The sequence below is a fragment of the Rhipicephalus sanguineus genome, chromosome 11 (assembly GCF_013339695.2).
Source record: "Rhipicephalus sanguineus isolate Rsan-2018 chromosome 11, BIME_Rsan_1.4, whole genome shotgun sequence".
Lineage (NCBI taxonomy): Eukaryota > Metazoa > Arthropoda > Arachnida > Ixodida > Ixodidae > Rhipicephalus > Rhipicephalus sanguineus.
The window spans coordinates 82,254,010-82,277,570 of NC_051186.1; the positions used below are offsets into that span (position 1 = coordinate 82,254,010).

At 48.4% G+C, this 23,561-nt stretch overlaps 1 protein-coding gene across 1 annotated transcript in view; it reads left to right on the forward strand.

The window, feature by feature from the left end:
* LOC119374595 (protein enabled) overlaps positions 1-23,561 on the forward strand; it is a 121,272-nt gene that overhangs the window by 20,206 nt on the left and 77,505 nt on the right. The window lies entirely within an intron of this gene.

The window sequence follows — 23,561 nt, forward strand, 5'->3', positions numbered from 1 at the left end:
TCGCTGCAGCGGCAACGTTTCCTTACGCCAGCGTTTTGTCCGGTTACATCACATATCGGATTGTAAAAGCGTTCGCTGCTATAGTCTTACTTCGTATAACATTGTAATTTGTTGCTATCGCATTCGTTGCTTCTACGGTGCAGCGATATTAACTTTTTCAAAGACGACAGTCTTTCTTGGAATACACGAACGTAGAAATTTCGGTCTGTCTGTCACACGGTTCAGCCACTCGGCCAAAGTTGAGGCACTTGCTGAACGCCCAGCCATCTTGAACTGGTAGCTGCGTTCATACTTGTGAACATTGTCGATCAAAAAGCAAATATTACGCATATCTGAGGCGCAACATCAATACGTAAATATTAGGTGGCGTGTTCCTTTACTAGAAAATACATAGATACGTAAAACCTATCATTTCTTTTTTTTTTTTATTGGCGATCAACTCTGACACACTTTCCGCTTCCTCTGCCCCGGCGCACGTGCTTCCGTGCGCTTGTCGTGCGGAGGGACATTCTTTTCGTTCCTCGGAGGTTGTTGCAGATATGTGCGCGCATCACGACCGAGTTTTTTTATCGCGACCTTCGAGTGTCCCGGTGTCCCGTCGTCCGGGGTGTGTTTTATCGCTCGGCGACGGATGTATGTGCGTGTGCTGTGGAAACGTGGCTGCAAGAACGGGATGGTTCTCAGCTGACCTATTTTATCTTTTTTTTTAATTATTGTTACGTGTTCCTGTTACGGGCGCGTCTAAGCGTCCGCGAAGTGCAGTATATGAGGGACTCTCGATTGCACTCGAGTCGTCTTGCAATTTCTGAACCGTTATCGCCAGTTCCGCGTTGTGTAGAGTTCCATTGTATATATCTCCAAGGAATAAGCTCCAGCAGTTCCTGCAGCAGAGCTATACGTACACCAGAGCTGCACCAGAGTTTAACAAATGGTTCGCCCCACGAGAGCCTTTTTCTGAGGGTTTTAGTTTGTCATTTGACTTTTGAAAGGCGTAATTGCAAAGTCCTGACTCTCACGTATCGTAGAATAAAAAAATTAAGAAAAGATCACTGAAATGCGGCGTACCCGCTGTGAACGCTTCTGTTACGGCGCTGATTTGTTAAACACCGCGGCACGGCGGCCGCAGTTCGATTGAGGCAAAATACCCATGTGCACCCGTGTGCTTAGGTTTAGGTGCACGTTAAGGAACCCCTGCAGGTCGTCGAAATCACGCTGGCGTCCCCAACATACGGCGTGCCTCATAACCATGCCGTGGTTTTCGCACGTAAAACCTCGCAGCAGGAGGAATAGCTTTATTAGAAACCAGCAGATGGTGAGCAAACGCGTGAGGGGGAGACAGAAAATTAGGTGGGTAGGTGAGATTAAGAAGTTTGTAGGTATAACGTGGCTGCAGAAAGCACAGGACCGGGTTGATTGGCGGGACATGGGAGAGGCCTTTGCCCTGCAGTGGGCGTAAACAGGCTGATGATGATGATGATGATGATGATGAGCTAGGTGAGTTGGGGAGGTGACCTCCGCCTAAACGTCAGCCAGTAACCAAACCCCCTTCATGAAAGCGGCGTCCTTGGTGAGCTGGATGGTGCAGAGCTTATCTTCCGGGGCCGGTCTGGGCAGCGCGATCTTCCACCAACTGCAGCTTTTTTTTTTTTTTTAACTAACGTGGTCCTCGAGTCCTGCTGTTGATAAAGTCTTGTGGCCGGTCCGCGGTTGGGAGGAAGATCTCGAATGCGCAGATGACATCTTTGCTGCTGTGTCTGCACGCATGCATGACGACGTCTCTGCCTTGACACGGCGAAGATAGCTTTGTGTGAACCTATTGAATTTTTCTTCAACTAGAGGTTTCTGAGAAATCCGTATGTATTTCCTTGTGGCTTCGTGCTATACAAACGGGCGGTTGTAAATTACCCCTTTCATAACCCTTGGGGGATTCCGCAAAACTAATTTGCACTATGTTTGTGTTGTGGTCCATGTAGTTTCCTAGCGTAGCTAATACCATGTTTGATGTAATAAACGACAATGCATGCATGCAACGGAATACCCGGAATCGTGCTGTTCAACTATCTTGTTTTTTTATTCTTTTATAGTACTCTTGTGGTGTCCACTATATATGTATACTGTACATGTAAATAATGTATCGATATTTCTGCGTAGGCTCTGTTGAAAACCTGCGCTGCGGCGTTCCCTTTCTGTGCCCCCATCCATCGCGTACCTTGTGTAGCAGGATATAGTGACTGGCTAAGCGTATAGCGCCCTTTAATTGGATGCTACATCGTAAAGTGCAGGCGGATGGAATGCACCTTGCGGCGGCACTCAGGGGGTATGCGACAGCCCCGTGCGTTCATAGTCGTTGCACTGAACTGTTGCACAGGCGCGTTAGCCAAGGGCTATATATATATATATATATATATATATGCAGACTTATGATGTTATAAGGAAGGCATAATTATCTATTGGTGTTGTGTGGCTGTAACTCGTAACAAAAGGTTTTGTACATCGGTGACCTCCCGCCCCTTCGTTAAATTATAACTTGGGGTTACAAATTAGTTGGGCCAATTCAAAACCCATATATGCATCGCAGGTTTTTTCGACGGGGATGCAAGTTTTACTCGAAAATTGGTCCGCTTCTTCTTGTTCGAATTTTACGATGTTTTTGTATGTTTGTTTTTTCTGAGAAAATGTTCGCTGTATGGCGTAGTTCGGAATATCTCCGAAGGAGATTTTTATAGGTGAAATAATGATAAAAGTGAAAAAAAAAAAGCAGCTGCAGTGAAGATATAATAATAATAAATGTTCGGGTTTTACGTCCCAGAACCAAATTATGATTATGAGGGACGCCGTAGGGGAGGGCTTCGGAAATTTTGACCATCCGGTGTTCCTTAACGTGCACCTAAATTTAGGCACACGGGCCTCAAGCATTGCGCCTCCATCGAAGTGTCGAAGTGCCGCCGCCGCCGTGGCTGGGATTCGATCCTGCGACCTTCAGGTCAGCTTGCGAGCACCCTAACCACTATAGACCACCGCGACGAGTCTGCAGTGAAGAGAAAGACACGCTTGTCAACAAAATTGATGTATGTGGCTGTTTATCTGAGGCAAGAGGGCAATGGCGAAGGGGGGGGGGGACGAGCGGCTAACTAATGACTGAGCGGGCGTATCTTGTCAGCGCGCAGATCGCGCCTATAGATAAGACTTAATGACAGGAAGCGGCTGCGACGGGATCCTGAATGGCGTCTCGTTAATGTGTTGATTACGTAAGCGCTAGTGATACGTCGGGTAAAAAATAAAAATTCATTTTCAAACGCGTCCACCCCATCACGACCCTAAAGAGCTGTCTCGCTCAGCAGCGTAAGCTTGTCGCCCTATATTTGGCGAGAACAGACAGATTTAAATACTGTAGTTTCGATCTTTCCAAGGACACTTGGAGATTGGAGCAAACTTCCTGATTTTGTTGTTGCCTCGAGTTATTATACGCAAAATGAAGTTTGTTTCTCATGTTCTTCGGCTTGCTTATTGCTTGAAATTTTTTGGTGTTATTGTACGTGTTTATTTGTCATTTATGCGCGAGATGTCAGTTGCTTTGTTACGTGAAAGTGTATACGGGCCCTTCTGGTTGGGCCAAAACATGAGTTCTGGCGCGCACGCACGCACGCACGCACACACACACACACACACACACACACCGAGGAATTTGCTCTGATGTGTGACGCACAGTGTTGAACCACTGCGAGGTCCCGGCTCCTCGCTGTGTGCTCAGAACGAACCGGATAATATAATGATTGTCGGGGTTTAACGTCCCAAAACCACGATATGATTATGAGTGGCGCCGTAGTGGAGGGATCCGGAAATTTCGACCACCCGGGGTTCCTTAACGTGTACCTAAATATAAGTACACGGGCCTCAAGCACTTTGGCCTCCATTGATCGAATCCCGGCCGCGGCTGCCGTGCCGGGATTCGATCCCACGACCTGCGAGTCAGAAGTCGAGCACCATAACTACTATAGACCACCGTGGCGGGTTTGAGAAAGAACCGGACGCGCACGCTAAACGTGATTGCTGACGTGTACTTGATCACCTGTTATCGCCGGTGGGGGATACGGTGCATGGTGCAAACAGTCGAGATAACGCTTAAGAATATAACCGATAAGCCGTTATTTCCAGGGCTCTAATGTATATTGATGCGTGTACGTAACTCGGGTAATTACATAGCCAACTGATCTGTAGTCATCCCCCTCACTCTTTTACGCGGGCATTGTCTACATTTCAATTTGTCGCGCATCAGACGCGTTATGAATGCACACATTTTGTTGCGGTGATGACGCATGTGCACAGTTCAAATTGCCTCCCCGGGTGTCTGAAGAAAAAAAAATTTAGGGGTGCTGATCAATTTGAAAAGACATTGAGCATAACGATAAAGTCACAAAACCGATTCAAAATGTAAGCACTACCCGCCACGTTGGTCTGTCGTGGTTATGGTATATGACTGCTGGCCCGAAGGTCGCGGGATCGTCTCCCGGCGGCGGCGGCCCCATTTCGATGGAGGTGGAAATGCTCGAGGCCCGTGTGCTGAGATTTAGGTGCACGCTTAAAGAACCCCATATATGTTGTCGAAATTTCCGGAGCGCTACACTAAGGCGTCTATCACACTAACATCGTGGGTTTTGGACGCAAAAGCCTATAGCAGTCATTGTTATTATTCTGTAGTTTTAAGTATTGGGGGTGGGATGTCCTGCACGAAGCTATTGGTCTGTAACTTTCTTTTAGGACAATAGCTTCATTCATAACGAATTTTTTTTTCTTTTGTCTACCAGGTGGTCGACACAATTAAAAAAACACTCGCCCCCTTTGTTTTGAAGCCACGTTTAATGAATGATCCCACCAAGAAATACGTGAACTATATAATAACATACGCCTGCGTATATTCGCCTACGCGACTATATATATATATGCGCACGCGTAACCGTTTGACCCACGGTATACACAAAGGAGGACTTTTAAAAAAGAATACTGCACCGCTCGACGTATCCGGCGCTCGCGGCGCGGCACTCGGAGCGCTAATTACGCGTTTATATAAGTACGCGTACTATACACGAACGCGCGCTGGGTCAACGATATGCGAGTGCGTGTTACATGCGAGCACGTATCGCTCGCGCGCGTGGGAAACGGTAATTTGCGTGCGCGCAGGCCTATGCATGCCTATACACGTTAGTATATGTATACTGGGGTGGATCGCTGCGTATGTATACTGGCCCGCGGTGCACGTGCTATACACGTAACTCGTGTTGTACGCACCGCCTCGCAAAGGGGTGAAAGGGCGTTGCCCGCGCACGCGACCCGCTCGGAGTCTCATTTGTGCCAGTTGGCATATTAACGCGCCGCAACCACCGCATCTATTAGCAGTGTTGCTATGTAGCGGTCGTTGGATGCTGCGCGGACTGTTTTACCGGCGCGTTTTATTCAAGATGCCGCCATCTCGAGCACGTATCTTTTAGAGCGACCGTTCTTCAAGCGAAGCGCGTCACCTTCGGTGTGGCGGCGCCATAGTATGCGAACAACCCGGCGAGTGTGTACAGAAGCGCGCGCGGCCCTTGAAGGTGCGTCGATCACGCCACCATGACGTCACTGTGACGGCACATAACGTTGCGTTACGTGGTGACGTCTTCGCACGACATCACTGCTTGGTCAAAGGTGGGCCGATCCCGGAGGCAGTGCAAAGCGAGGTGAGGGGCAGAACGCTTGCAATATGCCTCCGATCTCGGAGGCAATACAAACACACGTTAGTTGCAGAAAGCTTTCAGAAAGGGGGCGTGGGAAGTTCACTGCATCGACTTAGAAAAAAAAAAAAAGATGGATTTTGCCTTCGAGTCGACTGAGGCGGATGCGTAAGGGACCCTGTGAGTTTTGTGATAGTGGCTTGCCATTAAGGCGTAATTCTTAATGGGCAGGTATGTATGTATTATATGTGTGCTGTAAGGCCTGTGAATTAAAACAGGGTAATCTCTTATGTATCGAGTGGTGACACTGTAGCGGCTGTACGGATGCGTTCGAGAGTCGGCCTTTACCGCATTTCCCACACTTATATCCCATGCGATAAACGGTCGCATCGGGGAAGCCTCGAAGCGCGCGATTTTCTTGCCGAAGGTCGAAGAAGTAATTTGCGTTCCCTGTCGGACGGTCCGGGCGCCTCTCTGCGTGTGAGCTGCATGAGATATATGTCGAACACGGTCGTCTGCAAGCGCTCGTTTTGCTTGAATGTATTAGAATGTAAAACACGTTCGGGGCCCCCTTCTGGCGCCCGTGCATGTCGTTCCCGTTGTACGCTCGACATTCAGGTGTTATTTATTTTTTTTTCTCTCTCTCTCTCTCTTTCCTCCGTGTATATTATCTGCAATGTTTTCCTTTTGCTTCCTGTATAGACATAACAAACGGTTGTCAAGGGCATCTTCGTCAAAATCAAGAACACATGGGCATGGGCAGGACATGTGCAAACTATCCACAGAGTTCGGAAAAGTACAAGGTTGCCAGATGGCGAAAAGAAAGAGGCTGAACTTGGCCGTTTCTTCTTTCTTTTCGCCAACCGGCAACCTTGTGCTCTTGCGAACTCTTCAACATTTAGCGATAAGGCAAGATAACCGCTGGTCATTAAGAGTAACGGACTGGATTCCAGGAGAAGGCTCGTAGGCGAGAAGGGGGGGGGGGGGGGTTGCAGAAAGTTAGGTGGGCAGATGAGATTAGTTCGCGGGGACAACGTTGGCGCAGCAAGCACAGGAGCGGCTTGATTGGCGAAACATGTGAGAGTGCTTTGCCCTGAAGTGGACGCAGTCATATGCTGATGCTGCTGCTGATGATGATAGACGTGTCTACCCCTACTTAGTTCCACCCGGTTCCCTCCCCCCTCCTTCCCCTCCAATATCGCGCCGTAGATTTCTTGCGCCGCTCTCTTAAATAAAAAAAAAAGAAAAAGAACTGTATAGCTAGGCGTTTATTGACGGCGGGATTGACGGCGACGATGCACAGCGACGACAGTCACGACGGAGCGCAGACTCGCACGAGCACGAGAAGGGGCGAAGAGGGCGACCCACTAGAATGCGCTCGAGAGGACGGACGCCTTGGGTTTTAGAGACAATGGAAAGCTGAACATACCCGCGATTGAAATAAGTAAGAGACGGTTAGAGTATTGGTGGCAGAAAACTAGAGAGAATAAAGGACAAAAATAAATATTGAAAAAGAAATAAGGACATTCTGCAGTAAAGGGCAGAGAACGGAGCTGAAAACTTGTTTTTTTTTTTCTGGAGTAAGATAGTTTTAATTGAAGTAAAGACACTAGGCCAACACTAAGAAAAAGAAGAGTAAAGGTTTTTTTTTTTTTTTTTTTTTTTTTGTCGAGCCTGGTGGCACACTTGTCACTGCCCCTTATAAAGGGGACGCTCATAGCATCCACCCATCCATCCACCCATACATCCATTACAGCGTTCCAATGCTTCTCTACAGAACCCTTGTCTCACCAAACAAAGTTTAGTGTCGCTCCGGAAGCGCCTGCGCGCATCGCTGACAGGATATGCGTAAACTAAACGTATGTGTAGACGAAAAACAACAAAAAATCTTGGCAGGCGCAGGGAAAAGGCTAATACCTCCGTGGATGTACACGTATATATATATACGACGTGTCGCTTCAGCGTTTGCCGCGATTATAGCCAGGAAACGGGGAGGTGTAAGAGGCGGGGGGAGGGGTGGGGGAGTACTTTCCGAGAGCAACGCGTATCCTGCTCTCCTCACGGGGATGTGTTTCGACATTGAGCCGCGCATACGACGAGAGATGTGCTTTCCCGTCGTGAGCGTGCAGCTCATAACGCGGGCGGCGCCTGTAGGAGAGAAAGTAGGCCGTGCAATATGCGCATGTTTGTCGTCGCATAATGCTGCTCCAGAGAAGAGGAGGCCCAGGAAAAGAACCGTATATCCCCGGCCTGCTACAAGTATACGCATTACTTGGGACTCTTGAGATCCTGTCTCGTCTCGGTGTCATTGCATGCACTCACCACGCTTCTCTTCGACTTCCCTGTGCGTATCCCGACTGCCCTATCCCGACCACGGACGCACAGCTCAGACGCTTGATCGCGAAGTGACCGCGAGCGTTTATATAGGTTCCTTCCACCATCCATCCGATACAATGAATCGGAAGAAAAGTAAGATGGTTTTCTCCCTCCGAGTCGTGTTAGGCAAACGCATTAAAGACCGTGTAATTTTTTTTTCGATCCTGGTGTTCCGGAGATTGTAGAGTTCCGCAATCACAACATTTACAGCCAATAATAGGGTTCACAAGGGTGGCGGCCTTGGCCTGTTGGAAGTTCATGACTATACCAGCGCGAAGACACCGGGACAAGAAAGAGGACGAGACACTGCGCAGTGCCCTCTGACTTGTCCTGGTGTCTTCGCGCTGGTATAGTGTCAATAAGAGGGGCCGTATAGCTGCTTAACCCCGTAAACCGCGGGCCAGTCGGAGCTGACAACATGAGTTGGAAAGCTCAGCAGGTTGCCGCTGAGTGCTATTCGGGACACTGTCTCGTTGAAGTCCAGAACATCGTCATCAGTCTATTTTTGTTATGTCCACTGTATAGGACGAAGGCCTCACCGCAACGATCTCCAATCCGCCCTGTCCTGTGCGAGCCGGTTCCATTTTTATGCATGCAGCTTCTCATGATTTAGTCATCCCGACTAACATCTGGGCCCATATTTCGGCTGTGCTTTTCCCGTGCCTTGTTGCCCATTCCGTGATTCTTTACTGACCACCACCTGTTGTTATCTGTCCTATATGCATATTTCTAGATTGCTCCACTATTCTCACATGTGCTGCCCACGCAGCACTTGTATAAAGAGTACTGTGTTAGTAGTACATAGCGTGCTTGACTCTTCCGTGGGAAGACGCGAAACCGTCTTCCCACGGAGGAGTCAAGCTCTTGTTTGGGCTATGTTGCGCCCGTCCTGCGTACCTGCCTTTCTGCGTCCGCGCTTCTTTCTTTCTTTCTTTCTTTTTCTTGCTCGCGCTGTCCTGCTACGTATCTATGCGACCCACGGAGTAGCGTGCACTGTCTGCGCATAATTTCTCCTCCGCGACGGCTGGCTGGCTGAACGCGCCGCCGAGATTCCGCTCCCGATAATTCCGCGGCCGTCCGTCCGTCCGTCGACTTCGGCGCACACAAGTCTGACGCAGGGCGAGTGGCAGCAAAAAAATAAACAAAACCAAACAAAAAAAAACCCAAGGGTTTTACGACGCGCACGCGTGCGCGCGACGGCGATGACGGGCTTTATCGGCGCGTTGCTTTTGCGCTGTCTCTCGAGACTATATCTTTCTTTACGTATGTATATGACGTGTGTGTGTGTGTTGTGTGGTGTGTGTGTGTGTGTGTGTGTGTGTGTGTGTGGTGTGTGTGTGTGTGTGTGTGTGTGTGTGTGTGTGTGTGTGTGTGTGTTGGCGTGGCAATTCTTGGCGTGACGGATGGCTTTGATGAGTGGCTGGGGAGCGTGCGACGGGGCGCACAGTTGCAGCTGTGCGTAGATAGACAGGACACGCGCGAATCTACGTTCCGTATGTTGAGGCGCCACAAGGGGGCGAGGTCGGTGACCCTGCCCGAGCCTTCGCTGCCCGAGCCTTGGGGGGGGGGGGGGGGGCACCCGCTGCGTACGACGCGTGGTTACGACGCTGATTGGTTTGCTTGATCTTGTGTGGGGGCGTTGCTGTAGTGCGCACTGTGCACGGGCTTGGTGTTTGTGTATATATATGTGTGTGTGTGTAAACGGTCGCGAAGAGATTTGTTCGCCGTTAATCAAACTCGCGTGCGGCGCGAGGCTTTATCAGAAGGATTATGGAAGGATTAGCAGTCCGTGATGGCTAAGCTGTCTTACGTTTACTTCTTGACGCCTCTGTGACGCACGGCCGGTGCTAGTTTCTGATTGGCTCGCGGGATCTGCAGTAGCTTGTTCAATGAAGCGTAGTTAGTGCTTTGTGTCGCAGAGTTTGCGTCTGCTCTCTGAAGCTTGCGGGGAGCCGGTCTGCTTGCGAGAGCCTCGTGTAGGTCCGATGTTCGATTAGAGTAAGAGCAAAGCACAAGAACTTCCGCGCCGAATGAAGTGTGAACCGCACCAACGCGCGGCCAGTCTTGCTGCCGAATCTAATATAGACAAGCGCATCCGGTATTTCTTTTCTTTCCTTTGACAATCCATATTTTGGATGGAGCGCCACGTTATGCTTTCCACTGCGCAACTCGCAGCGCAGTTTCTTGGCAGCAGCGTGCGTGAAGCGAGCGCTCTGTCCCTTAAGAGTTTTCATCTTGCTTCCATTCCGCCGTGTTATCAGCGCCTAGCTGATGCGAACAGAGGGCGGATAGAATAGCGAAGCTCCAGTGCACGTGCGTTCAAGCACCCGAGAGGTGTTGCTGTTTCGAACTCAATCGGTGAGGACGCGAGAACGAGCTCTCACTGCGCCGTCTCTTACAACGAGCATCTCGGGTGCGCGCGCGCCTACTCGACTCCGCGCTCGTGGCCGCTGCAGTGACCAAATTTCAAAATTACGTCTTCATCCGGCGACAACTTTTTAGACCTGCTGACTTTTAATAAAAAGAAATTCAATCCGTGAACCTTGCTGGGCAAGAAGTCGGAATTGCATTGCAAGGGTCTCATTGGAGGGCCGTAACTATTAGTCAACGACATTTCAACATGTTTTAAATTGTGAAGCGAGTGGAGGAGAATAAGTGGACAAAGTTTAAGAAATTTAAAAAATGGGTTTTTTTTTTAATTGTCGAGAAGTTTCTGTTCGGTGTTTTCGGTTGCCCGATATATCTCTTTACTGAAAAGTTATATAAATACAAGATTTGGCATTTGGTAGATAAGCATGCGAAGAACGTAATGCGTTTTTGTCGCTGCTACAAGTTTTTTGAGATAAAGACTAAAGTAAAGAAAATTTTGCATTGGGCCATTTTTGAGGTTTTTTAAAAAACATCTACACTACACATAAAAACTAAAAATACCTGGCAGAAGCAAAAACATATATATTTAGTAAATAAATTTCAGCTACCTAACTTTAATATATTTTGTGCAATTCATAACGAAAGTGGCCAAAAACAGCAGAGCGGATACGCTCCACTCCACCTCTTCGAATTGATTTCCTGGGTTCGAAAAAATTTTTGGCGAAAACAAATGCGTCTCTTCTTTCCACTCATCAGGCTAAATATAAAATTTTCAAATAAATTTGAGAGGTCCCAGCCATCGTTTGTTCGATCTTACGTGGAATCACCCTGCTTTGTGTCGCAGAGTTTGCGTCTGCTCTCTGAAGCTTGCGGGGAGCCGGTCTGCTTGCGAAAGCCTCGTGTAGGTCCAATGTTCGATTCTTTCCTCTTAAGTTATTTCGGGATTTACGCGCTCGTTTCTTGGATCTGTAATTGATTATTAATTAGACCGTTAAGCAGTGGCACGTGACTAGACTTTGACGTCTTTCAAGGTATCATGACAGCCCGTGAACCTACGCATTGCATGTGGTCTTTCGAAAAAGCGAGCGATGACGACTGGCGGTTGATATTGAATTAGATCATTCGTCCTGCGTTCCTACAAAAAACGGTAGTGGAAGATGAATGCTACAGAAAAGGAACGAAAACTGCGTACGCTAAATCTAGAGCCCATGGAGCTACAAATATTTACACGTGTGCGGGCATAGTATGCGGACTCCTGTGGTACCTGAACGCGTGAACATTGATGAACTGTGGACTCTGACAAGACAAGCCTATAAGCCTGGAACCTTCGGCTAGAAACTGTGAGAAGGATTATGCCTCCCTTGTTCGTTAACGTGTGTTTGTGAGAAAGAAATACACGCACTGCACTATTGCATGTAGTGTTGTGGCGTGCGCCTTCTCGAAATACGAGCGAATTCCGAGTGACTGTATAGCAGCGGTCACTTGCAATAGAGCAGTATATTGTGCGTTTTCAGGTGCAACAAGCTATAGGCTTAACTTCGCGTGAACTTTTGCGTTAGTGCGTCTCAACCTGTTTTCTCTCGCTTGTGTGTTTGCTATACACTCGTAAAAAAAGTTCGGAAAAAGCTTGTAACCACGAGCAAAAAGTTAGTACAGCGCTGTTACTAGCTTTCTTGGGCCATTACTAACTTTTTGCTGCCTGTTTACTACCTACGTTAGCAGACACTTGAAAGTTGCAATGGTTACTACCTCTTGCGTACCGTTACTGACTTTTTCCATGCACCTGTTAAACGAACTTATTAAACGTATTTTAGGAGTTATTATTACGAGCTTTTGCAACTATTTACTACCACGGGGATCTGTCAAGTTCATTGAGGCGATATTAGTTAAGCTTAGGACCCGTCTTGGGTCTTGTAGATTAGGCCATGTTGAGGCAATATTACACAAAATAGATATTACATATATTTGTCTTAATATGCTTGTTAAAAAGTCCTACGCTTCGTTACTTCGCGCACCTAACAAAATTGCACTATATATAAATATAGGCGCATAACTTAAACTATTCATCCCGAAGCTTAGCTGCTCACCGGCATTAGCTGCGTACCCCAGAGGTAGGGCTATAAATACTCGTGGAACCGCTTCTGAATTGTGTCTCGTAGCCTTGTTGTTGTGTATGTGTGCTGTTTTCATTCATGACATTCTGTGCATAATTACCTAATGATATATCGCAATGTTGATGCTCGCGAATTTGACCGTTACAAAAGCAAGTGATCTGTGATGCTAAAGGATCACGGTAACTACTTTTTTTTGGGGTAGTAACCGTTGCAACCTATATTTTACTAGTTAGGAGCGAGAAGGGTAGTAACCGCTACTAAAGGCGTTTGTAACGACGAGGGTAGTAACGGTTACTAACCTCCACGTTACTAACCGCACTTACTAACAGGGTAGTAACATATGTGACAAGTGCTTAGAAAACCGAAGTTAGTAAGTACTACAGCCTTTTTTTTTTAAGAGTGTAGAGCCGGCCAATATTTCCGGTGTGTAGTGTTTCCGTCGTGCTTGTTATAGTTTGTTTGGCTTAAGCCGGGACTGTCCTTACTGTAGACACTGTTTGCCAGAGAGAGCAGTATGGTTAGCGGGCGTCACACAAAATGGCAACGTGCCCTGTACATACATACAAGCTTGTAGCTCCTCGTATTCACTGGAAACTCTTTTTTTTTCTTTAATTTACTCAGACGCCTCCAACTGCGGCGTAAACGTGTATACGGCCCCAGGACGTGAACTTAAGCGCCGTGAATTGTGTCGTGTCGGTCGATCATTTCTTGTGTTTAGAGCACACCGTGGGACTTTTTTCTCGCTTTCTTTCTTTCATCTGCAGTAAAAAAAAAAAAGGAAAAGACAGAAAGCTAGAGTATCCTCTCACGGAACTATGCGGATGGGTTTTAAGTTTCCTCTGTCAAGGAGCGCACTTCGCGTTGGGAATTTTCCTCTTTCCAGTTATCATTCTCTTTTTTTTTTTCTTTAATTTCTTTTTCTCTTCTGTTTCCTCTTCACATACGCCTCTTGCCCGTGTCAACGTCCTACGTATATACGCAGTGTCGCGACGAGTTCCCTGAAATTGTCCGTCTCGCGTTGCCAATTAGGTGCGCGCCTGTTTTCGGCAATTTTTTTTTTTTCGAGCGTAATTGACTACTCTCTGATTTGACTACAATGCGCGAAAATTTCGGGGTGTGTTGCAATTCCGTATAGGACGTCAATTAATCGTGCCCATCTGAAAAGCTGCGATGTATAACGACTTAATTGTTCGCGTAAACGCGAACGATTAGGTGTTTGACTTTTAAGGTACATCTCGCCGAGTGAGGGTTCCATTGAAATCTTCAATGTTTTTTCTATATGCTCGAACGAGTATATCGTTCAAAAAATGCGACAAGAATGTTAGGGCTTCCTTCGATGTATCTCTCTTTCAACTCTATATTTGTCTATGTTGTTTATAGGAACACTACATGGGGGTGCTAAATGAGATTTAATCGCTAATGCATTGTTTTAAAACACGAAATTTCTATTGCTTCGGGTGTAAAACAGAAAAAAAAATTGGCTACTAGTGAGGGAGAATCAAGGCGGAATTTCCTCATCTTCAAATTTTCCGCCAAAACGTCCCCAGCTTTAGCACGTAGCTATAAAGTGGATATTTGGGCGAGTTGTTATACGACATAGTTGAAATAAAAATGACACACAAAGAAGCACACAGACATCATCTCTGTCCTCTGGCTTTTGACTGTTTTTATTTCAAGTTGAGCCCGTAAGTGTGACATCGTCGCGGACGTCGCCAAGTACATACGCTTTGTCCGCGGCTTTTTCAAATAAGTTGATGCAGTCTAAGGTCCCTCAGGTTTTAAATAAATTTCGCCTGACGAATGAGAACTTGCGTGTACTTAGGAGTAAAGACTTGCGCGCACTTTTTGCGTATAGTACTTGTTATCGTCTGGTGTTTTACTTCATTTGGTTACATAATCCGTGTGGTTTCCATCTTATATGTACTTTTCAAGAAATATCACACTGCTGTTAGTCTTCGTGTGCATGTTTTATTTACTTTTGCTGAAGTGTCCGCCATTCTTTAACAATTAACCTTGTTTTGCAACTCAGTCTTTGTGTGCATGCTTTACTTACTTGTCCGCTGCTGTGTACTGAGAGGTGGGGCCAGTCAAGCTACGTGTATCTTTTTTCGAAACCACATCTCGTGTGCAATTTTTTTTTGTACTTTGTGTGGTAAATAAACAGACTTCAATTTCAAGGTTTTCTGAAGAGCCCAGCCGTGGCCGTGTGATTCTTCAGTCAGCGTACCTTTGCGGCCCTCTTGTCTGTATTATGAAGGGTTCTATATTTCATACTGGAGGAGAATATACCAACAATAGTCTATAGGCGTGGCACTCGTGTAAGTATAGTTGCATAACCCCGTCTTTCTATTCAGTACATATATTCTCAGGATTGTATGAATAACTAAAAGGTATTCGGTTGTATCCCCCAAACTAGCGGTCACATGTGCCCAAACTATTTAAAATGGGCATTGGATACTCTTCTCTTCAAAGCAAGTCCTTATTCTTCCCGTCGTTAATACGAAGGAGAGCGGGCTCGAAGGAAAAATCTGCATGCTTCTTCTGAGTTTCTGTCAAGCCTTCTTTCACGATCTGTATTCATTTGTGTTTGGTGTGTTTTTTAGTGGTAACTTATGAACGCGGCTGACCTTTTTCCTTCGCATTCCCTTCTAGTGCAGGCGGAAATTGGTATTCGTTCCCTACTAGTCCGGTCTCAGTGACCGTCGATTTTAAATCCTGTGCACTGCTGTTTTCCCTTTTTTAATCCCCATGCCCTTATCCTCATGGCAGGGTAGCAAACCGAGTTGACCTCCCTGCAGCCTTGTCCCTTCTCGCCCTCCCCCCCCCCCTCCTTCCAGTGTAAGCCCTCTGTACTGACGTCGTTGCCGATAAAAGGTCTCACTGGTCGGGTAGTCGTTTAGGTTTATAAACTGTTCTCGCGTTTCCTCGTTATTGACCGGAAGCTGCAGTGTTATCTTAGCTTCCTTCGCCTTCTTCCCTACTCCCCATGCGGCTCGAGTTATGTGCAGTGTGTAGATTACAGCGCCGTCCGACTCACTTCCCTTAATTACTCCGCTAGAGAAAGGAACGAGTTAAAGGGGACGAGGTGCGGCAGAAATAGGGAGAGGGCAGTGCGTCGTGATAAAGCTATGGAAACTCGGGGCGTTGGCGCTATATACCGACGTATAAATGCAAATATACATCAGGAAAAGGTTCTTGGCACGTCTGGAGAGCGGCGACCGTTGCGGGAAGAGTGCGCTGACTGGAAGAGGAAGAGGAGGAAGAAGGATACTGGAGAGAGAGAGCATCGCACGCTCCCGGGCTTCCTTTCTTCCGGTTCCGGTTGGCCACGGTATCCGCCAGCCGCCGCCGCCGGATCAATGCACTCTTGTGTTCTCCCAACGGCGTCTGGCTCGACTGCACGCGAACGCGGGAATGAGGGAGAGGGTATGTTTATGGGGTCGGCTGTGAGTTGAAAGTACCTCTCCTCCTCCTCTTCCCGTGCGTCCCGTTTTGTTTCTCGTCTCTCTCTCTCTCTCTCTCTCTCTCTCCCTACGTTCCCTAAATTTTAGAGGGAGAATGGGGAGCGAGATATGCGAGGTGTTCGGAGACGACTGTCGGATCGTATGTTGTATTGAATATATAACGGGGGAGCGTGGGTGGGCGGGGAGGCTTAAGACTGCGCGCCGTGGCGTTCGCATATAACAGACGTCCCTATTTAGGGTAGAAAGGGATCTGAACTCGAGCTATGTGTGAACCTAGCGTGATATAACGCGCGTAATGAACCCCTTCCGTAAAGCGCATGCGTGTGAACTTCAAAAACTTACAGACGAAGCAAAAGGACTTGAGGGAGCGATGGAATTGCAATCTGTGGACGTATACATTGGCGCGCGCGCGTTTGTGTGTGTGTGTGTGTGTGTGTGTGTGTGTGTGTGTGTGTGTGTGTGTGTGTGTGTGTGTGTGTGTGTGTGTGTGTGTGTGTGTGTGTGTGTGTGTGTGTGTGTGTGTGTGTGATTTGCGAATTGAACGCACAGTTATGAATGTACTCTCATCCCTCCGATTGTCCGTCACATTTCTAAATACAATATATGTGTACCGTCGATTGCTACGATATCGTACGCGGATGTATAGTTCTAAAAAAAAACTGATTTCGGTATGCGGTTGTGACATCACTTACGTACTTCAGTGAGTTGAAGTATACGCCTCCCGGCCTGTTTTGTTTTCGGGGTTCTGTACGTATACTTTTTGAATGAGACGATGGTTTTGATGGGGGGAGCTTAATTGCTCCGACAGAACTGCGTCCTTCATCTTTTCCCGAGCTACCATTACACCGTTGCTTTGTAATGGTGCATGCGTTAATTGATTCCCTTATTGCGCGCTCCAGAACAAAAAAGAACAGAAGCGCTGCCTTTGATTCGCGTTGCGCTGAATCATTGATGAGAAATGTGTGCCGTTGTTCGAATAATTGATTGGAACTGCGGTACTGCTGCTGTTCGGGCTCGGGCATGGAACGAAACGACAGCGCGCTTCATCTTCGCGGCCGTAGCTTCAATTTTGTCCCGCTTGGTTTTAAGCACGTGGTTATCACCTGTCGTTCGCGGCCTCAGATCGTAATCTTTCAATTAATTCTCATTACTTCTATCTGTGAGTGTAGTCTATGCGAAATAAAATTGGCCAACGAATTGGGATTAATGACACGTGTGCCTGGCTTTGCCTCATTCGCAATGATGTTGAATTCTGTACGATGTTGTTGAAGAAGTAAGATCATCAAGTTTAGTAATAATTACTGCTGGGGCTTTACGGGAAAAAAAACTACGATATGATTATGAGGGACGCCGTAGTGGAGGGCTCAGAAAATTTCGACCACTTGGGGTTCTTTAACGTGCGCCTATATCTTAAGTACACGTGCCTCTATATTATATTCGCCTCCATCGAAAATGCGACCGCCGCTGCCGGGATCGAACCCGCGTCCTTCGGGTCAGCAGCCGGGAACCGTATAACCACTGTACCATCGCGGCTTCTTGTCAAGTCGATGCGTCGCGCATACTATCGAAACCGCGCACGCGATGCTATATAGAACAACGGACGGTACATAAACGGCCGTGATAGAGCGCATAGAGCACAGACGGACAATAGTGCGAGCGTACCTGTATTTATCTTTGTACGTTTATGTGGTCTATCTGAGCGCATTGCTGGGTCAGGAACGAAAACACGAGGGACTAGCGGGGGAAGACGGGAAGGGTCACAGCTTCTCTATCTGAGCGCATCGCCAATACTTAAGCTTTATGCACGGTATAAGCAGGACTTACACCAGGTGCGGTGCCGTCCCAAACCTGCCGTGAAGGCCCCTACGAGGGACGACGCGGCCTCCGAGCCTCGCACGTAAGGCGCCTCGTGAGCTCAGCTGACGGGAAGGATATCTGTCATTGGATCAGTGTAAATACTTCTTAGGAAGGCAGCGCGCGCCTAGCGGACTCTTATCATGAAGTCTCACTCTGTTTAGTGCTCTTTTCTAAAGTTTTCACCTGAGGCTGCCTTTTTTAAAGCGCTTTTACCTTAGGCGTTGTGTGAAAATGGACATTACCTTTGCCGTTATCCTGTGGCCCTGTGCGTGGTATAACTATAGTTATATTCTAATACTCATGGACGGCCCTGCGGTATTAATATAAATACCACGAAGTTAGATGAGCGATCCGATCGGCAGGGGGTCAACAAGGCGGCACTACATTCATGGGACCTCGATGCGGCCTGGGTAGCATGTCGGTATAAATGTTGATCGGAAGATTTCTATATGTATTTGTGTTGCACATGCTATAAGCTGGAACAGCCTTTAAACGATGAACGCGGTTTGGGATGCTATATTCACGACCGCCCCCCCCCCCCCGCTTGCTACTGCATACGCGTGCGCTTAAAAGTTGGATAAACTTCTGGCCCAGTTCATCGCAAGCCTCTTGAGAACTTTGTTTTCAAATTTAAAACCCTTGATTGCCGTTTCCCACGCAGGAAATATACATGCAGGTTAAACGTTGCGTTTCTTTTTTTTTTTCTCTTTGAGGGTGCGTGGGCATCGAACTGCGGTTAATATTCTCGCATGGCTCTTATATTTTCTTTCTTTCTTTCTTTCTTTTTTGCCGTAAACTGGCCCCGATGGAATAGTAGCTCGTTGCGCAGAGAATGAGGATACAAAAAAAAAATTACCTAAGCGCTCCAGCGAAGATGAAACCAACGAAGCCGAAACGTGCAACTCCGGTGTTTATCACGAGCTGGGATCTGTCGAAGTGTTTTTTTGTTGTAGCTTCGAATTTCTCTGTTGCCACATTTAAGAGATGCGTGCTTCAAACTTTCCGTTTGGTGACGTTAGCTTAAAGGATGTTAAGAACATCTAGAGAATTTTATGGTTAGCGATTCACGCTGCGGCGGGTATCATCCTTAGCTATTTAAGCTGACAAAACCGGCAGAGAAGCTAGTGCAAGCGTGCGGACCCTTCGACGTAGCGTATGCTATCATTGCTTCTTTATTATAGTGTATGCGCTTTCACGGGACCGTCACGTGTTTTCACCTCCTTGCCATATACGGCTTCGCTGTATAAAATATAGCACCATATAGGTGCGAAGCTGTCACGCATGCGGGATGTCTTTGTGTAGAAAGGTTCCCGAATGGGGAAGAGCAAACTTTCCTCAGCTGCCCAGCACTCCCTCATTTCCCTGGTGAGCCCGCATGCTTGCCTGCAGTTTCTCCCCTGTACGTAGCTGCTGTATAATGGCTGATGGAAGGGGGAAGAACTGTTCCCCGGGGAATCCCATTATTTCTACCTCCGCACTGAGTAGAACCGGGATTAAACATTTAGGTATGGGGGGGGGGGGGTAGGGGAGAGAGAGGAGTAAGCCGGGAACGGATGTCATGCATCCCTAATAAGTTGGCGCGTAATATATTCCCCATTTTCTCGCCCGCTGTGTGAAGGAAAAGTAGACACACGACAAAAGGTGGTGACACTTTGAAAGTGATACGCGGAATTGCGTCCCTACATGTTCTGCGCAGGACAGGGGATCTGCCTCCTTTAATGAAACTGTGGAAAGGTGTCGTGAAGGTAAATGGTTGGCATTCCGTGATAGGGAGGCGTTCTTTAGTATTCGTCTTCCCTATTTAGGCTGAAATTTCCCAGCTGAATACGTACTCCCGCGGAAGACGGGTTGTGTAGAGAGGGTGCTCGGCTTTACCAGTCTTGTGGTCTTTATTCTTGTTTGCGTGTGCATGCGCGCATGTCTTCGTGCGATTTGGTTTCGGGAGATGATTGGAAACGTTTCATCCTGATTGGGGAAGATCGCGTGCCCTCGCTCCTTCGCCAACGAACGAACGTTTGTCAAACGGATGAAAAACGGCGCATTGTGTACCGTATAAAAGGGAGCGGGAATTATCCTGAGTTCACAGAAAGAAAATCCGAACTCAAGGCAGAATCCTTCCATATTTTCCCATTTTTCCCATGTGATTTCTTTTTCCTGCGCGAAGTGGGAAGACATGCTCCGGAAGGAAGGAAGGAAGGAAGAACGTGCATTTCCCTCCTTTTGCGGAAACGATATGTTTGCTCCGGGGCGGCGGCGGCGTGTGCACAGTGTTCCGTCCCTAATAGGGAAACGCCCTCTTTGCATTTTGTATACGCGTTTGCAGCTATAGGGAGCGCGATGAAATAGGGATGGCTGTTTTGCCGAGGAACCGTAGGGGTGAAGGATTGGGAAGTTTTCCTTTCCCCGAAGCGTGCTTTTTCCACATAAAAGGGATAACGATTCGGAGGAATAAAAGGGTAAGGGAAGTTGTTTGTGCGCACCGTCTCGAAAAAGGAGTTCGCTTTTTGTTTTTGTTTTATTTTCTGGCGCGTTTGGCTAGCCGGCGGCGGAAAGGCACGGCGCGATGTACCGAGACGTGAAGAAAGTGGGATGAGGACAGGAAGATGTTGCGGCGCGTAAAGGGGATTGGGAAAGAGGGGACGTTAGGGAAGAAGGAGCGGCGCTCGAAGCGCCGCCGCTTCCCCGCCAAAGGCTCGACGGGATTCCAGAGGAGGTGTCCGACTGGGCTTCGCGGAGCGCTGCTGGATGCTGCTGGCTGCTGCAAAGAGGGGAAAGGGGGGTGAAAGGCTTTTCGGGAAAAGGCCGTTCCCTTTCCCCATTTTGAGGAAGGACGGCAGTTTTCTCCAGCCGTTTGTTTTCTCGCTACGTGTATTCTCGGTTCCCTTCTCCTGTATTCTCTTCCCCTGAACCGTAGCAGCGTTCACAGTTCGTTTTTGCTTCTCTCTCTCTCTCTTTTCCCTTCCGTCCCGTCGCTCCCTTTCTCCGCATCGGCTCTCCGGTATTTCTGGCTCAGTCTAGCGCGGCGGCGCCGTCGGCGTCGCGCGAGCACGCCTAGCGAAGCGTTTTTTCCACCGTCGTCGACGTCGGTTGCTCAACGTTTGTCGGGCGGCCCCTCCCTTTCTTGGGCCTGCTCCGGGCTCGCTCGTGGAAGACTGCGCAACATGCCGTACCGCACCGCAGTGTGATTTCCCAGTCGCAGTGGTGTTCGTGGTGGTGTCCGCTTGCCTCTGCGACTGCTTTAAGGCTGTTCGACCGTGTGCGTGCGTGTGTGTGCTTTTTTGGGACCGCTGGTTCATTATACTGTGCTTCTGCGGTGTTTGTGCGTTTCTGCCTGGTTCGCCGCGGTTGCGTACTCAGCAGCGCTTAATTGGGTCACGCCGGCGTGAGAGATTTTCGAAGAGGAGATTTTAGTGGCGCATTCCCGAACTCTGCATCAACGCGTGGCCCTCGCAGGAGTGGAAACCTTCGCGTTGCCCAGTCGTGTACGCACCAGTGCAATCACTCCTTGCAGAAAAACGGCATTCTCCCCGTTTCTTTGTTCGTTTTTTTTTTTTAAACGGTTCATTTCGCATTATTTCCGTCGTTGCGTTTGCGAGCAGTAAAAAGTGCGGCAGAACCTTTCGGCCACGCTATCTTCAAACTTCTTGGGAACGTTTGATACGCCTTAACGAATGATTTGAATATTCACGTTCATGAGCCTGCTGGCGATCCGATTTCTAAGATTGTGTCGTCTGCACATCCAAGGAGGAAGGCGAGGCCCTTGCTGCGGGAGCAGATGCAGCTCTCTTTGAGACATTGAACTTCGATTTTTAAATTTCCCGGCGCGTGCGCTGATTACTCGAACCTAATTAAGAACGACGGAAATTAGGGACGTGAAACGGTCTATCTAGCTGTACAGGAATCCCTAGTCGTGTAGGGGGAGCACTTTCACATTTCTTCGTTCCTCGAATTACTGCGCTCTGGCCCCAGCGGACCGCGCTTTGCGAGGCTCTTGCCGCGTTGCCGATGTATGGGCGTGGCCGCTCTTCATTCCCTCCCAGTTTTCAGACCGATTTTTTTTCTTATTTCTTTCTCTTTTTTTTTAAAGGCGCGCGCTCTCGCGTCACAGCAGCGCGGTGAACTGTGAGGCAATTTAAGAGTTGAGAGAACTCGTCGAGTGCCTTGCGAAGTTCTCTCTGTTCCCCGCGGGACACTGCAGATGCGACTGATTGGTGGCTGCCGCGCGGGAGACGAGAATCTGCCTGTTGCCTCGGCAACGAATACGACGTCTTCGCGCTTATTTCGACGTCTAGTCGGTCGGCTGTTGCTTCTCGTCGGTGGTTGTCTGAGGTCTTCGACACTGGAAGTTCTTCGGCTTCGCGTTGCGTAGACGCCCCGGAGAAGTCGTCAAGACTGCCGCTCGCTGTCCACCGGGAGGTCTTTGACACGGACCCGCGATTTCGCGTAAGACGCCTACAGCTGAAACTTTGTTCGCTAGGCAGAGGCGTAATTCCGCCGGCATATCGTTCGCAGACTGTACGCCAGTGGCCCTGTTCTCTCTACAGTGATTTCGGATCTGTACAGCAGTTCTGATAACGTGTTTTCATGGCATCTCTAGGTCATACTTTGACGTTGAGATCGTTGCCTGTTTGAGACAGTGATTTGAGCTTCGTTGGTGCGCTCGTGATCACGTGGTTTGCTGCCCGTCGTTGCGGCTTGCGCGTGTATACGATTACTTGAACGTTGACCATTGACTGACCGTCATCCATTGACCGTCGAGGACAACATTTGAATGCTCGTTGAGCTCGTATAGACTGTTGCGTAAACACGTTCGTGAATTTCGGAAACTTGATACACGGATAGTTCGGACCTGCGCCGATCTCTACGACGGGCTTAAACTTTGTTCGAGTGGAATTCGAAGCAAGGTTCCGCTTTGCGAGCTATTTCTTTTGTATGCAGCAAAAATAACGCGGCTATATAGGAGACGACGGTATCGGTGTGTGAGACATTCGGCTATTGTTCGTGGCAGCCCGGTGGTCTTGCGTCGGCTCCGATTTCGAAGCTCGCGTCCTTGTTTGTTTATTTTTTCAGCGGGTTTCGTGTGGGTGGCCCTCGCACGTCAGTGTCGGATTTGTTTGGCCATTTCAAAGGTTACGTAAACCTCGCGAAGTTGTTTTTTTTTTGCTCGTCGCCGCTGAAACGGACATCGCGTTCTCGTACGCCTCGAGCTGTTGTCGAAGAACTGTAACGGCGCACTAAGGCGGTATCTTTCTTCATAGTTCTTTCGGTGCCGTTTGTTGTCGCTCGAAGAAAGAAACCCGACTGCGGAGAATGCCCGGCGCCTGAAGGAAACGAAAGGTCGACTCGGGTTGGCCTTTTTGCTTTATGGCTTCTCTGTTGTTGGGGCGACGCAACGTGGACGGCGCACCTTTTGCGTATCGACTGAACGTCGTCGGTATAACTGCGCACCGTCTTTCGTTTCCCTGACTTTCTTGCTGGACGACATATCGACCGTCTTGTGCTTGAAGGCCGCCGATTGCTGCGCGGCACTGGGTCGCACGCTGACGCTTTTGCGAGGAACTTTCTCATATTTGTGAAGTTCTGGCCTGTGGCACTGGGCGTCAACACACTTGTGAAGCGTAGAAGAGTGTCCTGTACGTAGCAGTCGCCATTCGGATTGCCCTGTCGGCGAC